General features: G+C 46.7%; 1 protein-coding gene across 5 annotated transcripts in view; it reads right to left on the reverse strand.

Annotated features, from left to right (window-relative positions):
- The window catches only part of PCBP3 (poly(rC) binding protein 3), a 273796-nt gene that overhangs the window by 105327 nt on the left and 145231 nt on the right, over positions 1 to 23238 (reverse strand). For 2 of the 5 annotated variants that reach the window (XM_053565890.1, XM_053565889.1), the window contains one exon: positions 5697 to 5775. The exons of the other annotated variants lie outside the window; for them this stretch is intronic. The gene's annotated coding sequence lies outside the window, so the exon portion shown is untranslated. The remainder of the gene's footprint in view (positions 1 to 5696; positions 5776 to 23238) is intronic. 5 annotated transcript variants of the gene reach the window in all.

Raw genomic sequence — 23238 nt, forward strand, 5'->3', positions numbered from 1 at the left:
GCCCTTAGTAGAGTGCCATGGCATCACAGCTCACAGCCACCTCAGACTCTTGGGCTTAAGCAATTCTCTTACCTCAGCCTCCCAAGTAGCTGGGACTACAGGGGCCTGCCATAATGCCCAGCTATTCTTTGTTGCAGTTGTCATTGTTGTTTAGCAGGCCCAGGCCAAGTTCGAACCCACCTGCCTCAGTGTATGCAGCCGGTGCCCTAACCATTGAGCTACGAGCACCAAGCCTGGCACAGTTTGTTAATCCATTCATGGGTTGATGGACATTTGCTTTGCATCCACAATTTGGCAACTGTGAATTAAGCAGCAATAAACATGCTAGTACAAATGTCTTTGTAGTAAATGATTTTTGTTCTTCTGGGTAGATACCTAGTAATGGTATTGCAGAATCAAATGAAAAGTCGACTTTTAGCTCTAATTTTTAAGAATTCTCCATACTTCTTTCCATAAAGGTTTTATGAGTTTGCAATCCCACCAGCACTATATAAGTGTTTCTTTCTCTCCACATCCATACCAGCATCTGCAGCTTTGGGACTTTGTGATGTGGATTTTTCTTACTGGAGTTAGGTGATATCTCAGAGTAGTTTTGATTTGCGTTTCTCTGATGATTAGGGATGAGGAACATTTTGTGTGTGTGTTTGCTGGCCATTTGTCTGTCATTTTCAGAAAAGTTTCTGCTCAAGTCTCTTGCCCACTTATAAATGAGGTTTGTTCTTTTCTTGTTGATTGAATTCTCTGAAGATTCTAGTTATTAGCCCTTTGTCAGTTTCATAACATGCAAAAATCTTCTCCCATTCCAAAGGCTGTTTGCTTTAGTTGTGGTACCCTTAGCTGTGCAGAAGCTTTTTAGCTTGATTAAATCCTACTTATTTATTTTTGGTTTCTGCAACTGCCAGAAAACCAAGAGGAGAAAAGTGAAGGCAGGCGAACCATCAGAGCTATGATCTGAAAGATCATCCTGACCACAGAAGACTTGGTCTCGGCTCACCCCCAGCCCTCGTTCTGCTGAGGCCTCTGCCTCTAGCCAGTCACCCTCTGCATGACCAGAAAGTAAACGCCTAGCTGTAGAGCCACTGACAGGAGGAAGGGGGCAGGAAAGTTCAGCACTGTACCAAGGCCTCTGCCAGAGAAGCCCTGAAGGGCCTCCCAAAAGCAAACCACAGACAAAAGCAGAATATATGCAGGAAGCACTTATGCATGGCAAGAGAACATTCCAGGGTCAGAGTGGGTGTGCAGCAAGAAAGGGTGACTGTAGTTGGGTAGATGTTGGGTGCTGGAGTCCGGGGTAGAAACTCCATGCTCAACACCACCACCCCACCACCACCACCCCCAGATGACAAAAGCTGGAGTAAAGGGAGAATCAGTCCTTGGGCATCAGGGCCCAAACAAATGAGGTCAGAGAAAGACAGCTGTCCTCCTAGGCTATGGCCAGGTGCAGCCAGACACATGGCCCAGGTGGGAGGCCATCTTGCCCAGTCTCAGTGAGGACACAGGTGTACCTTGGCACAGCACAGAGGACCAGTAGGTGACCAGGGCAGGCCACAGAGCCCTGAAGGTGGGAGGCAGCTGTGCTGCGTCGGGTGGGGTGCAATGTTTCAGGAAGGGGCCTCAAAGACAGGGCCAACCATGTCTCTCTGGACATGCCCCTGTCAGTGCTGGCCAGGCCCAAGGCACTGACTACACAGCAGGAACTGAGCACGTGTCCCACCTCAACCTTGATGGTTCCTATCTACAAAGGAGACGTCAGTTTCACTCCATAGAAGATTGATGCAGTCAGCACTGGGAAGCTGCCCCTCAGGCTCAGGGCATGCAGTCCTGCGTCCTAAGCTGACTCACGCTGAGGACCAGTGAGTCACCCAACCTGGTGTCTGTGTGTGGACCTGCTAGGGACCTCTGGCTTGGCCTGGAGATCCAAAGAGAGCTCTCAAGGAGAAGCAGTGCTGGCACCTCAGCCTGAGCCTTGGGGAGGGTGGGACTGCACATGCCAGATTATCTTTGGTGAGCATGCTCTGGCCCTCTCTGGAGTTGGTAGCTATCCTTGACATACTTCCCAGCTGTTTGGGCCCAAGGGTTACATCCTCCTCCTCAGAGGAAGCCAGGTACACACAGCACTAGAGCTTTATGACATTTTGGTGCAGGGATCCATCTGAAACTGCTCCTCTGGATAACGCTGCCCATCAGCCATCCCCAGCTCCTCACTGGCCCTCAGCTGAGCACCCCACTCTCACCTATACTACACCTCTCTGCATGTCATCTGTGATGTTTTGATTCCACAAACCATGTGTGTCTATTAATAATCAAAACATCTGGTCCTCGAACTGCAGTTACCCATCTCCTTGCAGGTCATGAATTTCTATTGCTGCCGTTTTACAATTTGTCTTCCAAGGATTCTGGTTCAGGGAGTCATCAGATGACCATCCTGTTACAATCATCAGAAGATATGTACTATCTTTAAAAAACAAACTTATATTTTCTTTTCAGAGGCAGTAGATAAGCTTCCCACTCACTGTCCAGAAACACCCTTTTTAAAGTCGTGGTTGATGAGATGAGTCTCAGCACCTGCAGCCTGGCCTACAGGCACATGGCCAGGTGAGGTCAGGTAAGGAGGGGAGGAGAAGCAGGACGCACCCTTACATGGCTGGAGCAAGCGAGGCTGCTCTGGGGCTGGTGACTGGGCCCCAGGCTGGCTCCTGTGTACGGCTGAGCCGGAAACGACCTGCATTCTCCCTGGCAGGGGCAGGACCTAACCACACAGCCACTCTGTGTGTGTTTAACACTCACCCTGCAATTTCTCTGTTGTCTATAATTACTCCATGCCATGACCTAACACTTCCAGTGCAGTGAAAAGATTGTCAGTTACCATGGAAACCAAGTACTGTTCTCAAAAAGGTAGTTGTTTGTTTACATGGATAGAGCTGGAACATATTCTTCTTAGCAAAGTATCTCAGGAATGGAAGAAAAAGTATCCAATGTACTCAGCCCTACTATGAAGCTAATTTATAGCTTTCACATGAAGGCTATAACCCAACTATATAGCACAAGAATATGGGGAAAGGGCCAAGGAAGGGGAAGGGAGGGGGGAGGTTAGGGTGGAGGGAGGGTAATGGGTGGGGCCACACCTGCGGTGCATCTTAGAATGGATACAGGCAAAACTTAACTAAACGCAGAGTACAAATATCTACATACAGTAACTAAGAAAATGCCATGAAGGCTACGTTGAACAGCTTGATGAGAATATTTCAGATTGTATATGAAACCAGCACATTGTACTCCTTGATTGCACTAATGTACACAGCTATGATTTAACAATAAAAATAAATAAATAAAATGGAAAAAAAAGGTAGTTGTACTTTTAAAAAATTCTTAGTTGTATTCTACAATGCTAGAGATTAACATGACTGCCACCAAGTGGAAAGTCTCATATGGCCATCTGCCCTTTCTGCAGTCCCAGCACTTCCCTCCAGATTGTCTCTGCTGTCACTCTGCCCAGATCACACCGTGCACCACTGTCACCTGCTCTTTGCCTTCATGTTTGGCTCTCTTATCCCACTGCTTCCTCCTCCATGCTTGGTGAAAGCCACAACCCCATTAAAATGTCACCCTCTGCCAATTCCACACCTAGACCCCCCCATAGCTGTGCATGATTGGAGGAGGACACAATTCACTCGATACACACAGCAGACACTTGCAGGCCAAACACACACCAGTGCTCAAGCCCACTACCTGGTCTGGTCACACTCCCAAATCTTCCAAACTCTCCTGTAGAAACCTTAAGTCAATCACAGGAAGTCACCTTTTATTGTAGTCTGTGCATACAGACTTCTGTATTTCATGCCATTCCCACGCTGGGCTGACCGCCAGCCAGAGAGGGACTTCCACCATCTGTGCACTGCCACCACCACCTAGACACTGCCTATGCTCCAGCCTGTGCCTCCACCAAGCACCCTGCGCTTCTCAAGGCCTACCCAGCCTCCTCTGGCTCCCTGCCCTGCTGCTCGTTTTCCTCTGTCAGTCCTAGCTGCCCCATGCTGCTGCCCTCTGTCACATACCCCATGTTCACTTTTGTCCCCTGCCAAATCCAAAAGTGTCCCAGACTACAGGTAACTCTCCTATGGCTAATTCCCAGCTCTCTCCTCTCAACCGATCCACAGGGACTGAGATGATCCCTTGTGCCCTGATGAGGCTGTCCACACTGCTTTTGTGTCTCCAGGGCACTCCTGGACCCTCGCTGGTCACTCTGGCTCACAACCACAGTTCCTCTGCTTCACTCAGCTGCCACAGCAGGAGTGCCTGGTCTCATCCCCAATTCTCTTCCCTCCGCTGACGCTCCCTTGAGGTCTACACCCTTTCCCGGCAGAAACTGCCATGGATCTGTGACCAGGCACAAGTTCTCTCCCCAGACCCCAGGCTGCTCCACCCAACTGTGTACTCAGCAGCTCTGCCATCATGAGTGCTGGGGACAGCCCTGCCTCTGCCTAGACGGCTCTCCACCCCCAGCTCCCTGCTGCACCTGCCCTCAACCCTCACCTGCTCAATAAGGCCAACCCTGACAGCACCAAGTGCACACATGAGTGCCCCACACAAGCAGACACACACTCAAGTGCACACACACGAGCAGATACAAGCACAAACACATGTGCACGTGGGTGGACACCCACAGACATGTGTGCACATACACGTGTACACACTCACACATGCACAACTTATATCACGTGCCATGCTTGTACACATCCAGGTGCACACACTCACATACACACACTCTCACATTCACGCCCTTCTCCTTTGATCTGGATCTGCTGAGCTCATGACCTCCTCACTTTCTGCAGGTAGGATGTCAACTCTGGACAGCTGGTTCTGGGGACAGACCCATCAGTGTGGTCACAGATGAATCATGTGCTTGGTTACTGTTGCTGAACAAATCTGTTCAATCTGTAGAGAAATTCAGTTCTTCCAGCCCAATTTAAAATCACTCCTAAAATCAATACCAACTCTGAAAATCTCGTTACCTCCACTGTGTTTCTGACCTGGTGAGGGTTGTCGTGTGGCTAGTGAGTTATTAGCAGTTTGTGCAGATGAAAAATAACTATCACCATATAACTCACATCACGTTATTTAAAGAAGAAAACATTTTTTCTCATTCACTACAAATTACCCTTCTGATCAGCATGGGAGCTTTGACCTGCTCCATTTCCAACCTGGGCCAGTTCACCCCTCCTTAGTGGTCCCCAGCTCCCGGGAGGTCACCATATTGATGCCGAACTTAGTGCGGACACCCGATGGGCATAGCGCACTACAGCCCAGAACTCCTGGACTCAAGCGATTCTCCTGTCTCAGCCTCCCGAGTAGCTGAGACTACAGGCACGCGCCACTGCACCCGGTCAAATTACCCTTCTGAAGGAAATAAACAGATAAGCAGCAGGTAAGCCATCTGAGGTGCATTAACATCACCTCTGTCGAGGACCCTCACCACACAGCCCAGTGAGAGGTTAATGGGGGCCAGGTGCACTCAGGGTTGACACCCCCCACCCCCAGTTGGGTAGAAATAGGGAGGGCTCGGTCTGGCTGAGGTCAGGGTCAGGCAGGCACAAGTGGGCAAAGCGGGGTAGGCAGGCAAGGGTCACAGGTGAGCCATCGTCTGCACCAGGATGGGGCCAGGCAGGCAAGTCACCAGCAGAGACAGACGACAGTACCTGAGGGCATCTCCTTCTCCTGGTCTGGGACGCCTGTCCTGCCAGCCCACCTGCTCCCTGAGGGCGAGACACTGTCCATCTACCAAAAAGCAAGGGAGAAGCATCACATCACTCTGTGGACGTGGAAAGGCCTGCAACAACTGACCCCTTCTGCCCCTCACTGTTGCCAATTTGGGCAGTTCACAGAACACCATAACCTGAAATTCAGTGCCCATCAGCAACTGTGGAGCCCGTCAGATACTGCTCATCAGGTCACAGGGTACCCCATGTCCCTGACCATGCCCTTCTGTCTGCCCTGACACTGATACCCTCTCCCTGTGAGAACCCTGCACTGACCCAGCCTGTGCTCTGATCTGTTCAAAGATCTTTACCCTTTCCTTCCTATACTTCAAGGCTTGACCTGTTGAGGCGGCTTCTGACTTTTCCTGTTGGCACAGTCTGCATCCTCAAGTGCAGCAGAAATACATTTTCAAAACTCTGGCAACACAGCTGGGAAAGGCTGAAGGTATCTGGAGTGTGACAGACCCAGTCAAACCCACCTCCCACTTTAATGGCACAAAGTGACCACAGAGGAAGGCCCCACCCTATGAATAGGTATGAGTCTCCCAGGGCACCCCCTACTGCTGCGTGGGAAAGAATGCAGGCTCCCCTCCCCCCGTGCCTAGGCAGGGCAGTGGCCTTGTGTTCCAGAGACTCCTTGGTAGAATTCAGGCAGCAAGGAAACACAAAAAACTCAGACAAAACTTCAAGATCTAGTTGTTGTCCTAATGAATTATGTTCCCGAAGTAGGCACTGGATTATGAAAACATATCAATCTTTAAAAGGAGGAGAAACTAATGATTTCTAAGCACTGTGTTATTTCCAAGGCACACCTGTACCGACTAGCTGAGGCAGTGGGCACTGTCACCACAACTGCCTTAGAAGAGCCTCAGGTAAGAGCAGGTGCAGCTGCAGAGGTCACGGCTCATCCTTCCTGTCCTCTCTGGTGCCCACAGATAAGATGCTCCTGGGGGGAAGCAGGGGACAGGCTTTGGCACTCCTTCAGAGAACAGGTCATCTTGAGGTGCCTTGAGATTGATGACTGTTATTCTGTGTTCCCTCTGTAGGAGCAACCATGGTGCAAGAACATTCCTGCTCTGCCGTTCTCCTGAGTGGCAGGTGAGTTACTTCACTTCAGGTTTTAGGTTATCAAATGATATGAAGTACTGTGAGTTAGAATGAATTAGCAATATACATAATTCTTTTATTAACTCTTAAAACTCTTCTTGATTTGTGGTTTTAGTAACTCTTCAAAATGATAGATATTTAAGTACAAAGAGTAAAAATATAAACAAAGAAAATCAGACTCTCTCCTACTGTTGCAGAGCTCACAGTCATTGCCACACACCTGCAGGTCCCCAGTTGTCTCTGTGCATGTGGGACAGGAGGGCTCCTGCCTTGTCCTGCACCTGCCATATCCTCCCCTTTCAGGATGCTACGCATCACACCCCATGGAAAGTGCTGAGAACTGCTCCTCTCGCCTCTGAGAAACTGGGAGGAAGAAAACATTCCTTTATCATTTTACTTATTTTAAACTGAAACACTGTAAATACTTCAGGGAGTAGTGGACTCCCTGAGTGTAAAAGGCCTTGTCCAAGACTGGTGACAGCTGACAGCTCCCCTGGGAGGACAAGGGGCTGCCACCTTTATTCCCTCCGCCAGAACTGAGTGGCTTTCCAGCTGTTGTTGGTTCTTCTACTGATAATCTCAAGGTGTTCTTAAATCCCTGTTTACTGGTTAATCGGCCTGGAGGAGCACGAGCTGTCTTCCCTGCCCTCTGTCCACAGTGGCTCACCCTGTTCTGCCCTCTTCTCCTGCCTTGTGAAGCTCTGCAAGGTTGATGTCCTGGCCCTGCACCACCGTGCCCTGTGCCACCGTGCACTTGGATCTATCTCCCCCTCCCTCCCTCAGTCCCATATTCATGAGCTCTTTCAGGAAGGCTTGTGAGAATCACTTTCCCTTGGTTCTCGTGAGTTTGAAAATGTATCACTGAGAAAATTCTTTCTCTAAAGATTTTGTATACTTTGCTACACTTTCCTAACATCCAAATTGCAGTGGAAACATCTGGGGCCAGGGTGACTGCTCTCTCTTATAAATGACATAGATGTCAATAGAAAAATGGATGAAAACTGACAAAAGCACAGGACAGAGAGGAAATCCAAATGGCCAATAAGCACATGGAAAGCTGCTCAGCCTCATCAGTGATCATAGATTTGTAAATTAAAACCAAACAAAGATTACCACTCACCAGGCCGCCTAATGTGTAAGAGTGTGGCAATGCCTTGCCCAGATTTGGAAAGGTCAAGGGTCACAGGAACTCCTAACATCTTCCTGTCACTGAGGCTATTTGTTCTGAGAACCCTTCTACTATGAGGGGTGGGAAATGCATTTGCACAATCTAGCCCAGGTGACACAGCAAGATTCTGCTGAAAGAGAGAAAGAAGGAAAGGAAAGACAAAAGGGAGAAAAAGAGGAAGGGAAAGGAGAAAAGAAAGGGAAGGAAAGGAGGAAGGAAAGGAAAAAGGAAAAGGAAGTAAAGGAAAAGACGGGGAAGGGGAGAGAAAAAATAGACTGGTAGATCCAGCTATCCATCAAAGCTCTGCGTAAGCCAGGAGGCAGCAATCCTACTTGGCTCCGTGCAAGTAACAGAGACGCGGGCCCACAAGGCCTGTGCCAGATGCAGCCTGGGTCCTGTGAGAGCAATGGGACATTCAAACTCTGGCTGCTTTTAAGAGTTTATCTTTGTTTCAACAATGACGTGTCTAGGGGTGAGAAATTTTTTTGCTTGTTTGCTTACTTCATTATTTGTTCATTTCAGAGTAGGCAGTTCCATGAATCTGGGTGTGGTTGTCTTCAGATGTGAAAGGCAGTGCAGTGGCACCAGGAGAGGAGACTGGGAGTGGACAGGTTCAGACCGGGTTTATTGAGAAAAGGACTAGACTCACCCGGACAGTGCAAAGGTGATGTCTACACCAAGGGTGGGCAGAGGCCTCTTTTTATACTGGGTGTAGGAGAAGGAAGATTCCACGGCTTGCTGGGAGGTTCTGGTGGGCTAGTGTCTTTCCGGAGGAACTCTTGGGGAAGGCCATAGGCACCTCTAGGAGGAGAGGAGGAAGGGGAGGGGCAGGAGTTCATCTGGGGCCCTGTTAGGCCCCCAACATTACACTTTGGAACATCCATGCCTTCATCTTTCCGCTGCTGGTTGGACATGCGTTACACAGCATCCGACCTGTGATTCTGCCCGGGGCCTCTTGCTCTCCTGCTGCGTTCTGCGGTTCTTCTTCCTCTTCTGCTCCAGTGCAGCAAGACTGCACCAGCTGCCTCCCAGCACACCGTGCAGCTTTCTGCTGTGTCCCTTCTTCTGTTAAACACATCCAGTAAATTGTTAATTTCAGGTCCTATATTTCAATTCTAGAATATACACTGGATTCTTTTTATAGATTATGATTTCACTTGTACTTCTCTATCTTTTCATGTATTTTCCATCTATTCCTCTTTAAGAAAAATAACCTCATTTTAAAGTTCTTGTCTGGTAATGCAATTGTATAAATCATCTCTGGGTGTATTTTTCTTCCATTTTATTGTTTATCTTTCACTCACTTTTCCTATTTTCAGCATGGTTCAAAATTTTTTACTGGATACTGATCATTGTGGTTGAAAAGTAATTTAGGCTCTGGACAATGTTATCTTGCTCCAAAAGGGGGTGCTGTTTTCTTTTGGGGCAAAAAAGTCAGCATTGAGATATAACGGACATATAATAAAATGTACATATTGTAAGTGTGCAAATGGAAATGTTTTAACCTATGTACATACCCATGAAATCACCACAATCAAGCTGATGAATATGTCCACCCCAAGATCTCTGGTGACGATTTGTAATTCCTTCCTCTCTCTCCTCTCTGCACGACTAATTTGTCTTCCAACACCATAGAATTTGCTTCTTTTAAAAGCTTATGTAATGGAGTCACATAGTATGTATACTTATGACTTTTGGTCTGGCTCCTCTTAGCGTAATTCTTCTGAGATTCCTCAATGCCATTCTGGGTATCAATAGTTGGTTTGTATTCCACTATATGGATGCACCACAATTTGTGTCTCCATTCATATACGCGCAGACACTGGCAAAATAAATTACTGCAAATATTTCTATTGAAAGTTTGGATAGATTTATGCTTCCATTACTGTTGGGTATGTACATAAATACCTAATAGTGGAATGTTGGTAAGTGTATGTTTAATAAGATTTTGGTTTAATTGCCAAAATGTTTTCCCAGTAATTCTGCCATTTCACAATTTGACAAATGTAACAGTTTACATACCCCTAAGCAGTACGTAAGAGACACTCCCCATCCTTGCCAGTACTTAGCACTACTGGTTATACAGTAGCACCAGTGGCTTTAATCTGTCTTTCCTTAAGGAAGAGTGACGTTGAGCATCTATTCGTGTGCCACTTAGCTTCCATGGATGTTAAATCTTTTAGCCATTTTAAATTATTTTAGTATGTTCCCTTAGTACTGCATTTAAGCATTTTATGTGATTGGCAAGTGTTTTCTCCTACCTATAGCTTGCCTTTCCATTTTCTTATAATTTGATATTGCTTTAGAGTCCATTCTGAGTGTAAGTTAGACTCTCCCACAGCAGAGGACAGAAGCTGGGCTTGGTCGCCCTAGACACAGTTCCCATTTTCTGCCTCACCTGGTTTTCCAGATGGTGGATCAGATATATGAATTGTACCACCACCTCCTAGGGACCACTTCCGTAGGATAGCTGTGTACAACCCACTGGATTCCCCCAGTTAGCATGGCCAGCTCAGCCTCTCAGTCACTGTGGGATTCCACGGGGCTCGTGCCTGCTGGCTCTAAACCCTCTAGAAAGACCTCCCTAAGGGACATGGCCTTCAACCCCAGGAAAGGCTATGGCCCACAGGTCTCTAGCTCACTCTTTTGCTCCCCACCCACCAGTTGAGCATGCCTGTCCTAGACAACACCCTCTTCACACTGGTCCTGCAGGCCACCCTGTTCTCTCTGGATCTGTGGTAATGAAATGCTCCCGTTGGTCCATGTGTTCCATAGAGCTGCCTCCTTAGTCTCTAGGCCAGCTCTCCTCCCAGCCAGTGCTCTCCTAGACGCTGGTTATCTTGAGAGGAATAAACTCAACACAAGTCAGATAAGAGCCACAAGGCATCTTCTGTGTAAATAAGCTTCCTCAGAGAGAGATACCTGGTCAGGGGTCCAGCAAGGTGCTTAAGCAGGGTAAGGAAGAATCTCATGAAAGCAAGACCAGAATTTATAACCACTCTCCAAAGAAGCCTCAAGAGCAAACCAGAGGGACAATCACAACAATGCCTTTTGAAAAGTAGAAATTTTTGACTTTGATGAAGTCCAATTTATAAATTTGTGTATTTTATGGCTAAAAATAATAAACTTAACTTTATTTTCTTATAAATAAGACAACTTTGCCTAATGCAAAATCACAAGGTCATAATGTCTCATGTTTTCACCTAGAAGGTATACTTTTGAGTTTGGGATTGAGATTTCTGATCTAGTATAAGTTAATTTTTATTTATTATAGGAGGCATAAATGAAAGGGTTTTGTTTTGTTTTTTCTCTTGGATATACAATTGTTCCAGCACCATTTGCTGAAAAAAACTATAGCTTTTCCCACTAAATTACACAGGCACCACTGTTGAAAATTAATTGACCATACCTGTGGAGGTCTGTTTCTGGGCTTTCTGCTGTGACCTACTGTTCTACCTTCTGAACACCAGCACCAGCACTACACTGTCCTGACAACCGGGCCTTCAACTCACAGAATTGAGTAGTGTTACTTGTCCAATGTCTACAAAAAGCCACTGGGATTTTTTACTGGGAGTCCACTGGCTCCTTCGATTAATCTGGGAAGAATTAACAGCTTAGTAATATTGCGTCTTCAGAATTGTGAACGGTTTATCTCTTATGTCTTCAATAATTTCTCCTAGCAATACCTTTGAACACCTTTGTCCAATAAACCCCTAACATTTCCATTTCTAAAGCTACTGAAAATAGTATTTTTTCAATTTTTAATTATTGTTTGTTAGTATCTAGATACGCAATTTTTTTTTTTCCCCAGAGACAGGGTCTTACTCCGCTGCCCAAGATGAAGTGCGGAGGCATGATCATAGTTCAGTGTAAACTTGGGTGATCCTTCTGCCTCAGTCTCCTGATTGGCTAGGACTATAGGCATGTGCCACCCTACTCAGCTAATTTTTTGATTATGTTGCCCAGACTGGTCTCCAACTCCTGGGCTCAAGTGATCCTCCTGCTTTAGCCTTCTAAGCCACTGGGATTAAAAGGGTGAGTCACCACACCTGGCCTGCAATTGATTTTTGCACCTTAATCTTGTATCCTGTACTCTTCCTATTAGTTCTAAGCTTTGTTTCGACTCTATAGGATGTTCTACAGAGATGAACATGGTGACTGAGAATAAAGATAGTTTTACTTCTTCCTTTCCAATTTTGATGCCTCTTACTTCTTTCTGACCTTATTGAACTTGTTGGCACCTCCAGTAAAATACTGAATAGAAGAAGTGAGAACAGGTTTCCTTGCTTCATTCCTGATCTTAGGAGAAAGCATTTAGTCTTTCACCATGAAACATGAGCTTAGCTCTAGATTTTTCTTAGATGCCATTCATCTGAGGAAGTTTCCCATTTCCCTCTATTACTAGTTTCTTAAAGGTTTATATCTGGAAGGAGTATTGGGTTTTGACAAACGCTCTTACTGCATATCCTAAGATGATACTGTTTTTCATTTTTAGTCTGTTAATATGGTAAATTATATTGATTAATGTTAGAATGTAAAAGATACTTTGCATTCCTGGGATAAACCCCCATTGCTTTTTCTATGCTTTAAAAATTTGCTAAAATGTTATTAGAATGTTTCACTTATGTGCATGATGAATATTTGCCTGCAATTTTCTTTTCATTGGATGTCTTTGTCCAGTTTTGTTATTAGGGTAATTCTGGCCTCATAGAATGATTTGGGGGATATTACTTCCTTTTCAATTTTCTGGAAGAGTTGGCTTTATTTCTCCCTTAAATGTTTCTTCATTAACTATTGAGTAAAATTCACTAATAAAGCCACCTGTGCCTGAAGACTTTTCCCTGGGTGAAAGAAGCAGTTTTTAATACAAATATAATTTTTAAATACATATGGGGCTATTAGGATAATCTATCTCTACTTTGGTGAGCTTTGGTAATTTTTTTCAAAAACTGTACCCTTAGGTTATTAAAGGTGTTGGTATAAGGTTGGTCATAGTATACCGTTTTAGTATCTGTAGACACTCTAGTGATGTCACCTTTATCACTCCTGATACTCATCATTTGTCTTTTCTCCTTTTTCCCTTTGTCTGACTAGAGGTTTATCAATTTTATTGACCTTAAAGAAACACCTTTTGCTTTCACTGATTTTCCCTATTATCTTTTCTATTTTATATTTAATTGATTTCTGTTTTGATTGCTATTTCCCTGATTCTGCTTACTTTGATTTTCTTCTTCTGGTTCTTTATGATGGTAGGTGAAGGCATTAACGTGAGATATTTCTTCTTTACTAATATAGGTATTTAGTGCTATAAATTTTCCTTTAGTTGTTGCTTTGGTTGCAACCCAAATATTTGGTATGTTTTCATTTTCATTCACTTCAAAGTAGTTATCACTTTTGTTTCTTTTTAATCCATGGTTATTTAGAAGTGTGTCATTTAGCAAGTATTTGAGGATTTTTCAGATGCCTTTTTGTCATTGATTTCTACTTTACTTCCACCATGATCAGAGAACTTATTTGGTGTGATCTGGAATCCTTTATATTTAAAGGCCCAGAATAGATTCTATCACAGTAAACATTCCATGTACACCTAAAACATGAAGCTGCTCATGCTGAGACCCTTCTCAGACCCCACCCATTCCATGCTCCAATCCTGGATAACAAAGTTGGAGGGAGAGGAAGTATTTCTGCCATCCACTAGGCACGCCTGTGAGATAGCAACCAGGCAGATGAAAGAGGCATCTTCAAAGGACTAACTCCACTGCTTCGCCTCCTTCATCTTTAGTTGCAATCCTGGGAAAACAGAGATGAGAATGAACTTTCAGCAAGGTTTTCAGGGCACAGATGAGAGGTGGGCAGAAGTAGAAATTCACCGGAAAAACTGCGAGGAAAGGGATTCGAGAAAAATACAGTTCAGACATCTGACTGACCTCTTCCACAAAAGTTATACTTTCAGGGAAAATATGAAGTCTAGAGTATAATCATGTCTGGGAGGCAGGCAGGCTGGATTCCTCATGGACCTTCCAACTCAGGGTAAAGTGCCCAGTCAGGGGAATGTCTAAGACTATCCCTGCATGGGGAAATCAGCAGTGTAGGCAGCTGAGAGACTTGCTGTCCCCCCTCTCTCCTGCTGCACTGTTATCTGTCCACTTCAGATGTTCCATCACCCTGTGTCCTTTCGTACCCTTTATTCAACCTTCCTAGGGGCTATAATCTCCCCTCTCTCCTTCTTAACCTTGACTGCTGACTACTGACTACTGTGCATTCTTGCGTGCATACTCTGTTACATACCCAATAAAAGATACCGGGAAACAGGACAGATGCTGCATAGTTTTCATGCTGCTACTTGGCACATGAAATAGTGTATGCCCTTACAGACTTCAGGTTTTATGCACTAAGTTTGATACAGGTTTATGTTTATTTCCTCAGTGCCATCTCCTTTGCTGACCACTGTCCCAGGTTGGGGTCCACAAGATGTCCAACAGTCAAGATGAAACAATTATTAAAATTACTAAATCAGCCATTACTTTGCTCATTTACTGTCCATATTCTTAATCTTTTCTTGTATATGTGATCTGTCAGCTGGAGAGCCAGGGCCTCTTCTGGGGCCTCAGTATTTGACATGCCATCCACTGGGCAGGCCAGGCTGCCCTCTGCCTTCCTGAAGCTGCCAGCTGCCTGATGACCTTTCTGTGTGAGCCACGCCCCGCTGTGGTGAGAACCACCTACCCACAGGGCTTACAGGAGACCTCTACAGGCTGTACAATGATATGGAAAAGTTCTTTTTCCATCTTGAGCTTCCCACAGACTTCAAAATAAAGTTTATTGTCCCTAGTAAAGAGATGTGGATTCTCCTGGATGAATTAAAGATCCACTGAGCTGTATTTCACATTTCTATCACCATTTCCCTCCCTGAACATCGCACACCAGTTACACCAAAGCAGCCTGTACATAGAAAGGCCACCAACCAGGGTGACAGCCCTGCATAGCAAAGGCAGGACTGGGGACCCCGGAGAGATCTCCCAACCAGGTTGGAGCAGAGGCAGCCACCCTGTGCCCAGCCTGGAGTTCTGCAGAAGGCACCTGACTGCCAAAACACCAGCCCCCTCCTTTGCTGACAGGAACACAGCACCTTCCAGGAGGGTGATTCTGAGGACCACAGCATAGCCCCCACCACACAACCCTCCCTCCACTTCTCAGATGCCAGGGATCCAGCAACAGCCAGCCATGCAGCCACAGCTCCTCCTGAACGTCGCATCGTCTGTCAGCCTGAACTGCAGGTGCAGTTCTGCGGCACTAGCCGCAGAAGAACGAGGTCTTACAACTTTCTCTCCATGTAGAAAACTCCCACTCAATTCAAATTGCAGGTAAGTACAGGAGAGTGCTGTGGAGAAACAAATCCATAGCACCCGTGGCCCTCAGTGGAGGCCCAATGAGTGCCCGAGTGGGGGAACACGAGGGCAGCACAGGCGCCTAGGGCTGACACCACACACAGCCTCACCTACCCTTCCTGTGACAATTCCACAGACACCTAGGCAGAGGAGCAGAGGCCTCTTCTTCCTGAAAGAGAGGCACAAACTTGCCTCCCACCAGCTCCACCACAGGCAGGCCATGCCTGGGGGAGCAGGTTGGTAGAGAGAGACAAAGACACCAAGGTGGAATCCTGAGTTTAGATTCCCGTGCAACATGCACATTAAACAGGAGCACTCTGAGTAGTCTTCAACGCTTCCTCATTAAACAAATTTAAATCTCTATAATTTATAAAAGTGACACTGCTATATTATGCTAAATCAAGTTGAATTATCAAGAAACTATCACACCAAAATGTGATAATGACAGACTAGAAAATTTGAATAAATCTCCCCTCAGATATATCTGCTTTGCCACCCATAAAAAACCATGATTACAGCCCACAGTCTGAGGCTGGTAACAAGAATTCTGCTATGATTTTCACTGTGGAATTGAAATGCCTTCAGGAAATCATGTAACTAAAAGCAAAGTCAAGTGTTAACACAATAGAACAGAAGTGAGAGTCTGCCAGCTCCAGAGAACCCCCTGACTAAGTGGTTCTGCTGCAGAGAGCGAGGAGGGTGAGGGCAGAATTGTCACCAGCGCGTGAGCACCAGCGAAGCAGACAACTCGGCCCCTCTGAGCCCCACTGCAGGACACACACACAAAGGGCACTGCACAGCCGGGGGGAATCCCCCTTCCAAAGACAGAGAAGGCAACATCACCACACCAAGTATCCCAGTGTAGCTGGGAGGGTGCAAGCCACTTACAGGTGAAAGCCACAGTTTGGGCAGGCAAGAAGCCTCAAGCCACCATGGGGAGCACGCTGGTCCCCTTCTCTGGCAGGCAGGCAAAAAGCTCACTTACTGGAGCTCATTCAGGAGAGTCTGTGCCCCCCTTATGGCACTATTCACTCACACAGGCCTCCCTCCTCTCCAGCTTACGTCAAGATGCCCAGGGAGTAACAGGCACTGGAGTGGGAGCAGGAGCCCTCTGGTGGCTCCGGACACACAGAGCTGCCTCTGCCCTGCAGGGCCATCCTGTGGGAGGCAAGTGGGGCACCATGGGGCAGCTGCCATGGAGTTAGCCTGGTGGTTCCTCAGTATGTTCTATGTGGTGTTACCACAGGGCCGGGCAGCTCCACTCCTAAGGAACCAGGACCAGGTGTCCAAACAAAAGCAAGAATGTTCATGGCAGCACTACTCACAATAGCCACAAGACAGAAAAAACTCAAATGTCCCTCAACAGAAAAATGGACTAAAACTGTGGTGTATCTACGAGCACATGATGGAATAGTATTCAACCACAGAAAGGAGTGAAGTTCTGATACACGTTAGGATGTGGACAAATGTCAAAAATGTGATGCTGAGTGAAAAAAGCAGACACAAGAGGCCATACAGTTACATTTAAATGAGATATTCAGGTGATTGCCAAGGGCTGGGGCAGGGAGGAGGGGTGAACTGCTTAATAGGCACAGGGCTTTACTTTTGGGCAATAAGAATGTTCTGGAATGAGAGATACATCAGGGCTACACAGCACCAAGGAGCCCTCAGTGGATAGCACTGGACCGTGCTCTGACATGGCAGGGGCACGTCACATGAGTCAGGACTCAACACCACAGCAGAGGAAGTGACCACCCCCCAAGGCTGCTATAGGAGCAAAAATGAGTATTGTGTGTGTGCACGTGTGTGTGTCTATGTGTGTTTAATTGGTGCCTGACACACGGTAATGATATTCTTGTTGTGGTTGTTAATTACATGTCAGCTTTCCCATCAGGTTTACAAAAGAAGGATCAGCTCTAAGTAATCACGTTTATCAGCTGTGAGGTCCAAAGGTGGCAGGAGAGACTTCCTCAGGTTAGGCATAGCCCTGGTGATCACACACCATTCGTGCTGCAAGGAATCAGCCTCCTCCCTCTAGCCTTTCCAGTGTCTTGGTCTGCTTGGCTGCCCTGAGGGGACAGCACAGCACAGGGCCCTAGAGCAGATGCTGAATCTCCCAGTTCCGGAGGCTGCACGTCCAAGATCAGGGTGCCAGTGAGGGCTCTTCCTGGTTTGCAGATAGCCACCTTCTTGGGGAGAGAGAGAACTCAGGCGTCTCTTCCTTTTCTTATGAGGCCATGGTCCTGTCAGGTTAGGGCCCCACTTTAGGACTTCATTTAACCTTTGGCATCTCCCCCTGGCCCTGTCTCCAAACAGCCATCCTGGAGATTAGAGCTTATCATATGCAATTTGGGGGACATGACTCAGGACACAGAACTGAGGTTAGCAGGAGCTGCTGCCGCCAGCCTGTCCTCAGCCTGAGACTATGACTCTATGGAGGACAGCGCAGTGTGGACTTCCACATGGGCACTGTAAAGAGAGGGTAGCAGAAGAGGGGCACGACATTCTCAGATTTTAAAGGCATAATAAGTTACACCCACCATCATTCACCATTAGCACTGCCACCCTACTCCCCGTCAGAGTTCCCAGCAGCCCCACACGCTGCTCCCCAGCACAATCACCAGACGGAGGGGGGCCAAGCCTCCCCTCTCAGCAATAGGAACAGGAATATCACCAGCCCTTGTCCAGGATGAATGATTTATTCCTTTTCTTATTCTGTATCACCCCGTACCTTGGTGGAGGGCAGCCTTCCCATGGAAGTCCCCACTGCTCAAAGCTGAAGTCTGTGCCCTTGCAGGGTGGGTATACATCCTCCAGGGCCCAGCCCAGAAGGTGGAAGGTGGACGACAAGCCCCGGACCACGCTGGGACCTAGGCCGGCAGACAGTAGAAGAGCCAAGAAGGCAAGACCCCAGCCCGGCACTGAAGAGTCCTGAGTGCCCAGCCCACCCAGGGGCCCTTCAAGGACTGAGAGGGGCAGTGCTGAATCCTAGGGTCTGAGGCCTGGCTGGAGAAGGTGCTCTCACAGCTCTCCAATGGCACTGTAGACTGTTGAGAACTATGGACTTTCACTGTTGATTTGTGCTAGCCTCCAGTTTTAACCTGTTATTTCTACCAATTCTCCTTCAGAACTGTAATTGTTATCACAAAAATCTATTACCTTACTTCAACTGGCCAAAGGGTCACCCTAACCTGAGGATGTAGGTTTCCTGGGACCTGCCTGCTGCTCCTCCTCCTCTCACTATGGACATCCCAGTAACCCTGGGGGTTGCCTGGTGCCTGGTCTGCCTGCCCCCACAAGTCATAGGTTCTTGGCTCTTGGTCTACTCCTCACCTTCCCCTAAAAGGGCTTCACTCCCTGGGCCTCCACTGACCCTTCCTCGAAGCTCTAAGGCCTCTGAGCCCACCTCCCCAGCCCCAGGAGCACAGCACCTCTGGCAGCCCCACCCTGTTCCCAGGAAGCTTACATGTGTCTCCACACTGTAATTATCACTGAGCAAACACACAAGGGTGACACCAATAGAATGTGGCAAACTGAAAACTAACATTTTCAAGCATTTTCTACATTCTATGATCTTGTAAATTAACAGCATGGAAATAGCCTTGAGTTGGCAACTCTGTGTTCCACATGTATCATGGCTACATCCCCCTGCCACCTCCAGAAAACTGCAGGCCATGCTGCTCCGCCCACCGCCTCCCCCTCCCCAGTCTCAGGGCACTCCCTGTGGGCAGCCAGGTGCAGGGCAGCCAGAGCCCTGCACATGGCAGGTCACTACTGGACAGCTGCTGCTTCTGCTGTAACAAGTTTACGTTCATTGAAGTTTGTATCACAGAAGCAATTATCTCAATAAGAAATGGAAAGGAGGTGGCTTAGGAGCGACAAAATTTCACAGGCCCAACAATGAAGCCATTTTTTCTGTAGTTTCAATAAGAAAAGCCACGTAATCCATTAAACACACTATATGTGTTATTAGAAAACAAATCAATCATTTAGTGGAGACAAGATCAAGCCTCACTATCCGTGAGCAGACTATGAGCTGCTAGAGCTAGACCACAGCAAAGCAGCCTGGGACCCAGCTCCAACAGCCATGACAGCCTAGGAGGAAGGAGAGTATCCTGAGCAGTCCTAAGAAGAGAAGGGCAAAGGTGATCGTGTGACCAACTGCCCCGTGTGCAGCATGGATGTCCATACACAGCAAGTGACCCTGCCAGGTCACTGATGAAACACCAAGGGCAGCTGCAGCAGGGAAGGCGCAGTGTGGCTCCTGCCAGCTCTCCAGTGAGTGCCACTTCCCCCACGACCTCCCTACCAGCTCCCTGCTGAGAGCCACCTCGCCGGTGGCTCCCTGATGAGCACCACCTCTTTGCTGCAGTTCCACTCCCTGCCAGGTGCCACCTACCGTGGGTGCTGCCTCCTGACCATGGTACCACCTCCCCACCACACCCACTGCCAGTCCTCTTCTCAGTCCTCTTCTCCTACAGGCCATCAAGGACACCTACTCTCCGTGGTTATTTTGCCTCCTTCTACCCATTACACAGAGATAGTGATACAGGGTGGGTGGCACCCCAGCCAGCTCAACCTGAGCTGACAGAGGACCTGCCGTGCCTCTGTGTCTACAACCGGGGGGGAGGGGGTGTTGGTGCAGCAAAGGGCAGAAGGGCCAGAGGGTTGGAGGGTAGGCACGGGGAGCCATAAGAGGCTCTAGTAGCCTGAGAAGCCAAACAACTACTGGGGAGACACCTCCATATTGCCAGCTCTGGAAGCATCGCTGTAGCATCTCTGTCTCCCTCCCTTTGCACTTGCCCCTGAATAGGGAATCTCCCCATCCCAGGCCTGGTCAGTTTTACATAAGTTTCCTAGGCCTGGGAATTCACTGACATTTTGTCTGGAGCAGAAGGGACTGTATCCATTCATTTGTTGGGATGGTGTGTATATCCCTAGACAAAGGACCCACGGGGAGATTTTTTTCCGACTTGGGTTTTTTCCCTCTGCTAGAAGCTCTGGTGCTATCTCTATTTTCCTTTCTGTAAAATAAATCCTGTCATGCCACTGATCTGTGGTCGATGGATTCATTCTTCGAATCCCCGAGACCAAGGGCCTATTTCCTTCCTATTGGAGAGGAAATTCTAGTAACAATAGTTTAGAGGAAGAAAGGAAAAGGAAGGAAAAAATAAAGGAAAAAGTAACCAAGCTGGTGCCTTTGGTGCAGTCCCACATGTCACCATGTGCCCTTGGATGGGACTGTGGTGCTACTTCCTGCCCCCCAATGGGAGGAGCACATGAGACCTCTCAGCAGGCAGCTCCACAGAGGAGCTGAGTGGACACTGAGTAAACAATCTTCCTAGGCAACACCCAAGCCAGAAACATTGACCTCACAGCAACAGCAGTAGAAACCAGGAGACCACGGCACTGCAGGCTACACCGGAGCCTGCTGCAGGACTGTCTGGATAAGATTGACCCCATGGGATTTCGAGATGCCAAACTCTGCAATAAGCAAGCAAATACTAAAGGATTTAGACACATTCTATCTCTTAAAGTTAAATTACCTAGAAAAAAATCTATCCAAAAGAAAAGACAATGAAAATCACCACGGAAGTTGTGATACAGAAAAGCCAAGGCTCTACAACCTCTTGGAAGATCTTTGGTCAGCCCAGACAACAGGACAATGGGAATGCCACAAAGATGTGGCAGAATAAAATTCACGAGCCCTTCCTTCCATCAGACCAGGAGAAAATCCTTCCAGTATGCCCATAAATTTTCTGATATTTCTCCCTTAAAAACTCAAGAGAATAATTCCCCTCCCTAGGGGTGGCCTACCACAGTCATGCTTATGGAAAGAACAGTACATGGAAGGGTCAAGGTGTGACAGACTAGGACATGGGCATAGGACATGGGCACTGTGACTCTTGCTCTCTTGGGTCACTCGTTCAGGGAACAGGAGCTGCTGTGCCATATGGACATTCACACAACCCTGCAAAACCACCACCTGGTCTGGCCCTATGGCCCCAGACAAGCCTTCCCCTGTGCAACCTCAAGAGAAACCCTCAAGCCAAAACCACTCCTGAATTTCTGACCCATAAAAACTATGAGACAATACATATTTGTTGCTTTAAGCCACTCAGTTTCAGTAACCTGTTAATTCATTACACAGAAATAGAAAACAAATACACAGGGTATCCCCAAAGCCACCATATATAGAAAAAACTACAGCTTAATATACCTTTATTTACAAAATATTCATTATAAAGTTTTACAAAATATTTACAAAATATTCTCTACATGTTGGCCACCTATTTGTAAAATTTTATAATGAATATTTTGTAAATAAAGGTAATTTAGCTACAATTTTCACATTTTCCTATGTATGGCAGCTTTGGAGACACCCTGTAAAAAGGAAGCAGAAGGGGTGAAATCTATGGAGAAACAATCGTAAAAAAAAAACTAGAATACAAAACCCAAGCTTCTTTCAGGATGACAGTGCACGCCACAGGGAAGGTCAAATAGAGGGGAACAGATACAGCCTGGAAGTAGGAACGGGGACGGAGCGCATGTGGAGGCAGGTCCTCCATCTTCCCGGAAAGGGCAGCAGAGATGGGGAGGGCTGGTGGCTCCTCAGGCAGTTACAGCATCCAGTGAGGCGGGGCACAGCCCATGCCCTCACAGGAGTACTCTCACAGCAGACTCGCCCACCATAACCCCCTGACAGGCTACAGTGAAATAACCAACACCCAGTGAAAGAGCTAGAGGCTTTTTGGAAAGTAAACCTCATCAACTAACAGACAATATTTGAGGAAAACCAATGAGATGAAAAGAGACACCAAACTCAAAGTAGGAATGGTCATCTGAAAACACATAAAGTGAACAATTAGCATTAATTTATATGGTCATGGTGAGGGCCACCTCTACCATTCACAAGAGAAGAGCATGTCAACACCATGAGAAGAAAAAAAATACTGCCAAGACAAAACCCTAGTATGTGAACTGAAAGGTAGAAGAGACCCAGCTCGAGAGCAAAGTAGAAAGTTAGAAGACGAAGCAGACAAAGGAAAAGGAGAGAGTAGCAAAGACACGAAGAACACAAGGAGGGAACACAGATGTAGGAAGAAATAAAATAAAATTCAAAGATGTGGCAGATTAAAATTCCCTGAGTTGATGAAATTAAGTCTTAGAGTGAAAGGACCCAATGAATGTCCTAATTAAATTTAGAAAATCTACGCATGAAGAGAGAACCTTAACAAGTTCAACACAATACCACCAAACAGTAAAGGACAGTGGAGTTCTGAATGACAGTTCTTTCAATGGGAACTTACAAAATCATCTAGTCCATTAATATTTGTAGAAATTTCTAATATATCTGGATTTATTCACTATTTTATGTCGTTTTCACTTTTCTTATCTTCCTATATTTCCTTGAAGTCTCCTTTTTTGCCTTCTTTTAGATTTTTCTCCCTACTTCTTTATACATGTTTTTCTTTTTACACTAGAATTTATTATGTAAGTCCCTAACTTATCAGAGTATAATGTCCTCATAAACTACCTACACAATCCCAGGATCTGGAATTCTGCTCTCTTTCTACTGACATGACTTAAAGTCATTTATTTCAGTTGTACCATTTGCTGTTTACTCGGGACACATTTGCCTTGTGCCTTTATTTTAAGACAAGGTTTCACTCTGTCATGCAGGCAGAAGTACGGTGGTATGATCACAGCTCACTGCAACCTCAAACTCCTGGGTTCAAGTGATCCTCCTGCCTCAGCCTCCTAAGTAGCTGGGACAACAGGTGTACCCCACGATGTCTGGCTATTTTTTTTTTATTAT

Source organism: Nycticebus coucang, chromosome 16, assembly GCF_027406575.1.
Source record: "Nycticebus coucang isolate mNycCou1 chromosome 16, mNycCou1.pri, whole genome shotgun sequence".
Classification (NCBI taxonomy): Eukaryota; Metazoa; Chordata; class Mammalia; order Primates; family Lorisidae; genus Nycticebus; species Nycticebus coucang.